At 40.7% G+C, this 7500-nt stretch overlaps 1 protein-coding gene across 5 annotated transcripts in view; it reads left to right on the forward strand.

Moving 5' to 3' along the window:
- Positions 1–7500, forward strand: part of LOC135224568 (ninjurin-1-like) — a 39715-nt gene that overhangs the window by 25600 nt on the left and 6615 nt on the right. The window lies entirely within an intron of this gene.

Genomic DNA, 7500 nt, shown 5'->3' on the forward strand with positions numbered 1-7500 from the left:
CGATTGGTTCAGGCACTCTAAAGTCAATGGCCAGATTCGTGACTCGTCTGGAGAACGCATTATGTCAGCGGATCTGACACCGTTGAACCACTCAACAACTCCCAACTGCCATTGGCATTTCTCGTTGTTCATTTGCCTGACGACGACCAGAAAAATGTGTTTTTAGACAACATTTCCTCGAGGCTTTCATGTTTTCATATTTTTCCTCAGCATTGTCTTCATAATCATTCAGTTGTCTTAGCCTTGGCAAAATGGTTAACAATTTCATTCAGCTGGGCGTATATTTGATCAAGACCGACACTGCATGATAACACATATTCGTGGTGGTGTTCCAAGGTCGGAAGTAGAGAGATGAATGAGCCATTTAACAGCTTCAGGCAATGAGAGAGCTATTTTGATTGTTTTCATGATATCAAAGGCTTTCAGAGACTATAAAAGCTCTTTTTTTTCCTGGCGCTAACGGCAGTGGTGAGCTCCTCGCCTAGACTCAGGAAGTATCCTTCACTCTTTTTCTTGACGATGTCATAAGTCTTTTCGAGAATCGATCATGCTCGCTGATCACCGTAACAGGCAGTTGTGAAACACGCTGAAGGTCAAACGTCAAGGATTGTGGATGCCACTGTGATGACTGGTGAAGGAGCTGATTTACGTGTCTTTTAAGATCATTTCATAAGTGGCTGCAGGAGTATTCATATGAATTCTTTAGGACAACAGTTGTAAGATGGAAACGGATTATTTATGGTTTTCGTAACGTGGCGAGAGAGAGAGAGAGAGAGAGAGAGAGAGAGAGAGAGAGAGAGAGAGAGAGAGAGAGAGAGAGACCTTCTACACGTGTGGGGGAGGCGCGACTCGAGCGACGATCGGACGAATGGGGAAATGGGCGGAGCAGAAAGAACTTCCAAAGAGATGGAAAGCAACAATTATTCGTCCATGAAAATGGATCATTTTGAATACGAAATTAGCAGGGACTCAAGCTGCCGTGCGAAAAAAAACCAAGGTTGTGGAGATGCGAAGTGACAAAAGTTGCAAAGAGTATAAAAATAAAGTGGAAGGACAGAATATATGACATCACAAGCCATTATATATAATTCACTAGATTTAACAAATATGTAATTTAATGCGTGAGTACGTGATTAAAATGAAAAGGCTACTTTTAAGAATAACTACATTTAAAAAGAAGTCAGCTGGAAAAGAGAAGAAATACAATGCTGATGAGATCTGAATGCATAAGAGCAGGTTCTGCATACAAATCAGAAACGCAAACGGTAGAAAAAGTCACGTATCCATAGCACGAGATTGTACAAATGTTATCAGAGTGACGGGAAACCTGAGCAGAAAAGACTCGCAAACAGCAAAAAAGAAATTCAGCGCGGGAACACGCAAGAGAAAGGTGTTGAGTGCATTGACCTGTGATGTAGCAAAAAATCAAGAAATCGGCGACTGTAATTAATCGTCCATGATTCGGCAAAAATTCCGCAATTTATAAAATGATGCAACATATATTGGTGAAAGATAAACCTGGTTTCTCAGTCTCACTAAAACAAATGATGCATCTATTTCATACAATAGTGATATATACTGAAACAAATGCTACCATTCAGTGCAAGAACATCATGAATACCGAGAGAATTGACAAACCAAAATTGTAGCTCTTCGTGTAACTATATAACCCAACAGTAATTCTAGTGCTATCTGGGAAATTCTTAACCACAAGGAAATTCTAAGTATATTGTTTGAATGGTGTCTTAAAGGTGCGTCCACACGGTCGAACAATGTCCGACGGACAAACATTGTTACCATATCACAGGCGAAGCAGGATGACGTCATAAGCGTTGAAACGATGGAAGTAGATCTGGCAACAAACAGTGGTACCAGATGAGGTTGTACAGAACTCCTTTTACTCTTTTCACATGGTAACGTCCGGCAGACAGTTGTTAATTGGTAACAATGTTTGTTCGTCGGACATTGTTCGACCGTGTGGACGCACCTTTAAAATTCACAGCACGAGTTCTTAAGTACTTTGGCATTCAGGGTTAAAAATTGTTTTTTACCCAGAAATTCTTAGCCACCCTTCGATGCACACATTGGTAAAGAGAGGCAGTGCAACTTGCAGCGTTTCCGAAGATTCTTATATATTAAAGAAGAGGAAAGTTGCTCCTATACATTCATGTGTTACGCTTTGACTCGGACACAAAGAACTCCAGGAGTGGAGGATGGTAATTTACATCTCTAAAATGGGAGACGAAAAACGGTTCGAATTCCGACTGCCTTGAGGTGCTTTCACTGTTCTTCCTATCTGCAGGGAAAAAGCAAAACTCGATCCAAGCCAGGAGAAAAGAAAACTCTATTAACTTTCAATCTAAAATAAATAGAAAAAATATTGTGGAGTCTCAAACCAAAATAAAATGGCGGCCGACAATGACAGTGCTCCCCGGCCCTACATCCGATGAGCTTTATAGAAATTAAGCCAATTCTAAACCAATCAATACTGCTGAATTCGTATTCCTGGATTTTTTTTTACGATTTACGAAACAACGAAACGACACGTAAACTCCCATTTATTTGCAGTGATGATGATCCAGTTCGTATGGCCCACAGGCACGATACCATGGGAGAAATTTTCCCGCAAGGACCTACCTGCCTTCCAAGACATAGACATGACCAACCTGGGATTATGTTGTTGACTGAAGTGTCCGGCTCATATCAGGAAGGCAACAGGTTTCAGTGGTTCTGCGACTTGCCGGAAAGGACACGGGGTTATAATGGGTGCCCCGAAATTGGTATCTTCACCAACACGGTATGAAATTATGCTTGAAATGTCAAGCAAAGGGTCAAGGAAATACAGAACTTTAATAAAAGGTTTGTCCGAGGTACAAGAAACTGAAGCCGACAACTACAGCGTTTGAGTGGCTGCCACATCATCAGTGGCGTCACTAGAGAGGGAGGGGGGGGGGCAGTCCGCCCCATGTGACACTGTTCGGGGCCGGGGAAAGGGTTTCGGCACCCTGGCATCTTTTGAGCAGATGTGGTCTGGCCTCATTCTAGATCTTCTAGCATATTTCGTCTGATCGGAACAATAAACAGCGATTTATTGGACAGTAATCGATTTTTGACAACCACAACCCTGGTTAAATAAATGCTTTTAATTTCCACCACTAGAGTACTTTTCAACGCATTTCGATGAGAAAGATGCCATGCATGTCCCAGCTATCTTGATTAAAGAGATCACTTTGACATACCTTATTTGTTGTCCAGCTACTGTGATACAGTATTCTTAGTTTTGATTTCGTGAACTGCTGCAACCACTTCGTTAAGGACTAAATATATACGGGCATAGGAATATCTATCCAAAATATTTTTGAACGAGGACCGGTCTTTGGAACTTTGTACAGGTGAACTGAGCGATGACATCATTCTCGTCGGCCGAGGCAGTTGCAGCTGCAGCTTGGGTCGCTGACCTCTCTGCACCCTCGTGTTGGGGAAACAAAGACACAAGTTAAAAAATCGAGTTTTCTGTACAGTGTATAATGCTGTATGAAACTTTCAGCAACGGCCCATTAAACTCTCAGCTGCGCCCCATGAAACTTTCTGTCACGTCCCGGTGATGGCCTGTGTTGTTGGCACTATAGCAGTGTCAGACGCATGATCATGGTTGATCTTAACCTTAATTAAAATAAAAACTACTGAGGTTGGAGGGCTGCAATTTGGTAAGTTTGATTATTGGAGGGTGGATGACCAACATAACAATTTGCAGCCCTCTAGCTTCAGTGGCTTTTAAGATCTGAGGGCGGACAGAAAAAGTGCGGACGAACAGACAAAGCTATCTCAATAGTTTTCCTTTTACAGAAACTAAAACGGGGGAGGCAAATCCCCACCGAGTGGAACAAAGACTCAAGATTAGTTGCCGCAGACCGAGAGAGTTTCCCCTTTGCTCCACGGTCTAGAAAGAACTCTACTAGACCGTGCCTGCCCTAACCCACATTTTATGTACACACTCTATCGGTTGCCGTCCTTTAAAAGTTAAGTAAAATTCAACTTTAAGAAAGTGTAAACACCGCTTTGCAATCTCGGGGGCTTCCTTGTCATTAGAACAGCCATGTAGTCTATATCTCTATTTGGTTATCAAAGAAACTTCACAGGTCCTTCGGCTTTCACTGTCCTCAGAAATTTCGGAGCACTGCAGCCTTCGTGAGGGGTGAGAGATGTGTATTTCTGGTGATAGAAGTTCACTCTCGACGCGGTTCGGAAGTCACGTAAAGCCGTTGGTCCCTTTGGTGAGTAACCACTGGTTCCTTGCAACGTAAAAATACCATACAAACAAACTGCAGCCTTCGCATGCTCAACTGAGGTGAGATGGATGAAAACAATGAGGGATTGACTTGAAAAGAGGAACACCCATGGTTCCGTTAGTTAGAAAAAAAACTTTATATTTTGTTGAATGGCGGGGAATTTGCATATTCAGCAAAGGACTGTGAACCGTGTATTTCAGGACAGTATATTTCTTAAACATTGTTTAGGAATGTCTTATTCTTACTACTCAGTTTTATTGCTTGGATAATTGCATGGTGATTACCAAACATTTATCATAACAGCAGTGTTAGCAACGATAGGTTATAAAGAGTTCTGTTTTCTCTGGCCAGTGGTGTGTGCGTGGCTAACTGGATATGACTAATCACAAGTCAATATCGGACGCGCCCTTGTAAGCAGCACCATCGATCCGGAACATACCTTCATTCATGATGAATCAGAACGGCTGACCTTGGGTCATTGCCGGCTCTATACAGTGACACTGAAGGTGTTATCAGCTACCCACTCAATTCTGACTCGTTGTGTCATTTGAAAAGTTGAAAAGTCTTCTTCTTTTCCTTTTTTCGACAACTTGGTCATTCTTTTTTCAGTTGCTGTGGACTTTACATGTTACACGACTTCTTGTAAAGGGCAAAATTCATTGATAATCGATAAACATTTATTTAAAGGTAGCTGGTATCAACTGTAGTGCGCTGTTAGCCAATAACTTGCGTTCCATGTCGGTGGAGTTTAACCGCTTCTATGGTAACGGTGTTGGTCAATAAACATTTCTCTTTCTTCTCGTTGTTGTTCTTATTACTTATCAAGACCAAGTAAGTCTGCAGTCTTTGTAGTTATTCCTGCTCGAAAAAAGGAGTGATACCTTAGTGCATGTTTTCCGTAACAAATTCAAAGTGATCTTAGCCTCTACCTATACAGGGATCTTTCCTAGATAGTGAGCCCCAAAAATGTTCTGTGGACTCATATTTCTTGGGGGTCATATCTTTAGGATATTTAGAGTTTTTATTTGTCTGTGTTTTATGGGAATCCCCAACTTGTACTGAACTCGCCGCAGAGATGGATACATACGGAGTTAAAACCCCTAGAGAGTCACTCTCTACGAAAGATCCCTATACGCAAAAATTCATCCTTCGATGCTTTTTCATGAAGCAACAATTAATCCACTGAATATTTCTTTTGGATGTAAGTTATTTCGAGATGAATTGAGTTCGGTATTGATGGTTGAGTATAGAAATAGAGTTACGTGCTAGTTAGTGACAAGGATCTCTCGCACTTATATATATATATATATATATATATATATATATATATATATATATGTTACAGTAAGGCTGTGAAACTACCAATTCACTTAGGGAAATATGATTCACCTATACCGTTCTAGTTGTCAGGTAAGGGTCAGTTTTAGTTTTCTGTAAAAGAAAACTATTGAGATAGCTTTTTCTATTAGTCCCAAATTTTCTGTCTGCCCTCAAATCTTAAAAAGTACAGAGGCTGGAGAGCTGCAAATTGGTATGTTGATCATCCATCCTCCAATCATCAAACATACCAAATTGCAGCCCTCTAGCCTCAGCAGTTTTGATTTTATTTAAGGTTAAATTTAGCCATAGTCGTGTGTCAGGCACCACCGTAGGTACCAACAACACAGGCCACAATTGGCCGTGGCTGAAAGTTTCATGGGCTGCGGCTGAGTTTCATATAGCATTATACCCTGTACAGAAATTGGATTTCTTCGGCGCATTTTTTACTTGTTTTCTTTGCTAAAAAGATTATTCTCGAGTGCCACAGCCATTTTCTTTGAGTAAAAGACATTTTAAGGTAGCTCACTGATCTGATAATAGTACAACTGTCCTAAATATTCTACAATGCCTCCCTAGCAGTGACCGGAAGTTAAATTTTTGTCATTTCAGAAAAAGCTTCAGTGCTTTTGAACATCGTACCAATTTTTACCAATGGCTCCAAATATGATGCAGGCCATGTGGTGTAGCAGCATCAACTGATGTATTGTGGAGTGTATACCGTGGCCAAACTTTTATTGCTGAATCATATGCAATTTTATTCATTGCAAAGGAATCTTTAACCAAAATAGGTTATTCGTGATTGCAAAATCTGTCTGCCAGTGTAAGGGTCATGTTGCTAATGGCAGGCTATGTGCCATTTATATATAGGTCTAATCCTCTAATGCATCAAAAAAGAAAGGTGGAGAAGTTCTAGCAAATTCTACGGGACAACTATGTTGGAAATCGCAAGAAAATGTTGGAAATTACCTAGAACAGGGGTTCTTAACCTTTTTATTACCACGCCCTTTCTAAGAGTTGGTCCTTCCCTCCACGGCCCCCCTGCATATAGGAGTAAAATTCCCTCCCAGATTTAAAGGAAAATAAAAAAGAGAGAAAAAGAAAGGGTTTCGAAGGATAAGGAATGAGGTCAATAATTACAAAACGTGGTATGCCCAACGAGTCTAACAAGAGTAACAGAGTATAGGGAAGTAACGATATAAGGCGACAAATTTTGCATTTTTGCAGAAATTTCTGAATATGAGTTCCTCACTCTTAAGAGAATAACGAATATAATTAGAGAACTTTTGATTTTTGCCTAGGGATTGCGCCTCCCCTGGAAATTGCTGAGGCACCCCCTAGGGGGACGCGTCCCTCAAATTAAGAACCACTAACCTAGAAGATACTACGTCACTGCCCTTTGTGGATTATGAACTGATTGCACACCTATAAGTTGCCGATGATTGCTAGAAAAGTTGCCAAAAGTTGCCAGTGGCTAGAATATTATATAAAATGAACCTTTACAACACTAAAAACAAACTAACTTCTAACCTAACCTATAGGTGTAAGACATCTTACCTTGTAGCCAATGACTAGCTGGTAAATAATTGTCACAGAACGATCAGTGTATTATATGTCTGAAACCGTAATAATAGCCTACCTAGTTACCTAGGGTTGTCCAGCCTCCAAAGCAACTATAGTCACTACATGGCGGCTGTGGTTTGCACAGAATTTGCTGATCGAAAATCTTAGTCCTCCAAGAGAGGGTTTCTCATGAGTTCTTTATTAGGCACATTGGGAGGGGAAACTCTGAAGAAATTAAGTCAAGTTTGTGGTTTCACTAATAAATCCAACCCTTTTCATATTAACATGTTTTATATTTGGTGAATGTACCTCATTGTTTAGCAAAATATAT

The sequence above is a fragment of the Macrobrachium nipponense genome, chromosome 12, assembly GCF_015104395.2.
Source record: "Macrobrachium nipponense isolate FS-2020 chromosome 12, ASM1510439v2, whole genome shotgun sequence".
Taxonomy (NCBI): Eukaryota; Metazoa; Arthropoda; class Malacostraca; order Decapoda; family Palaemonidae; genus Macrobrachium; species Macrobrachium nipponense.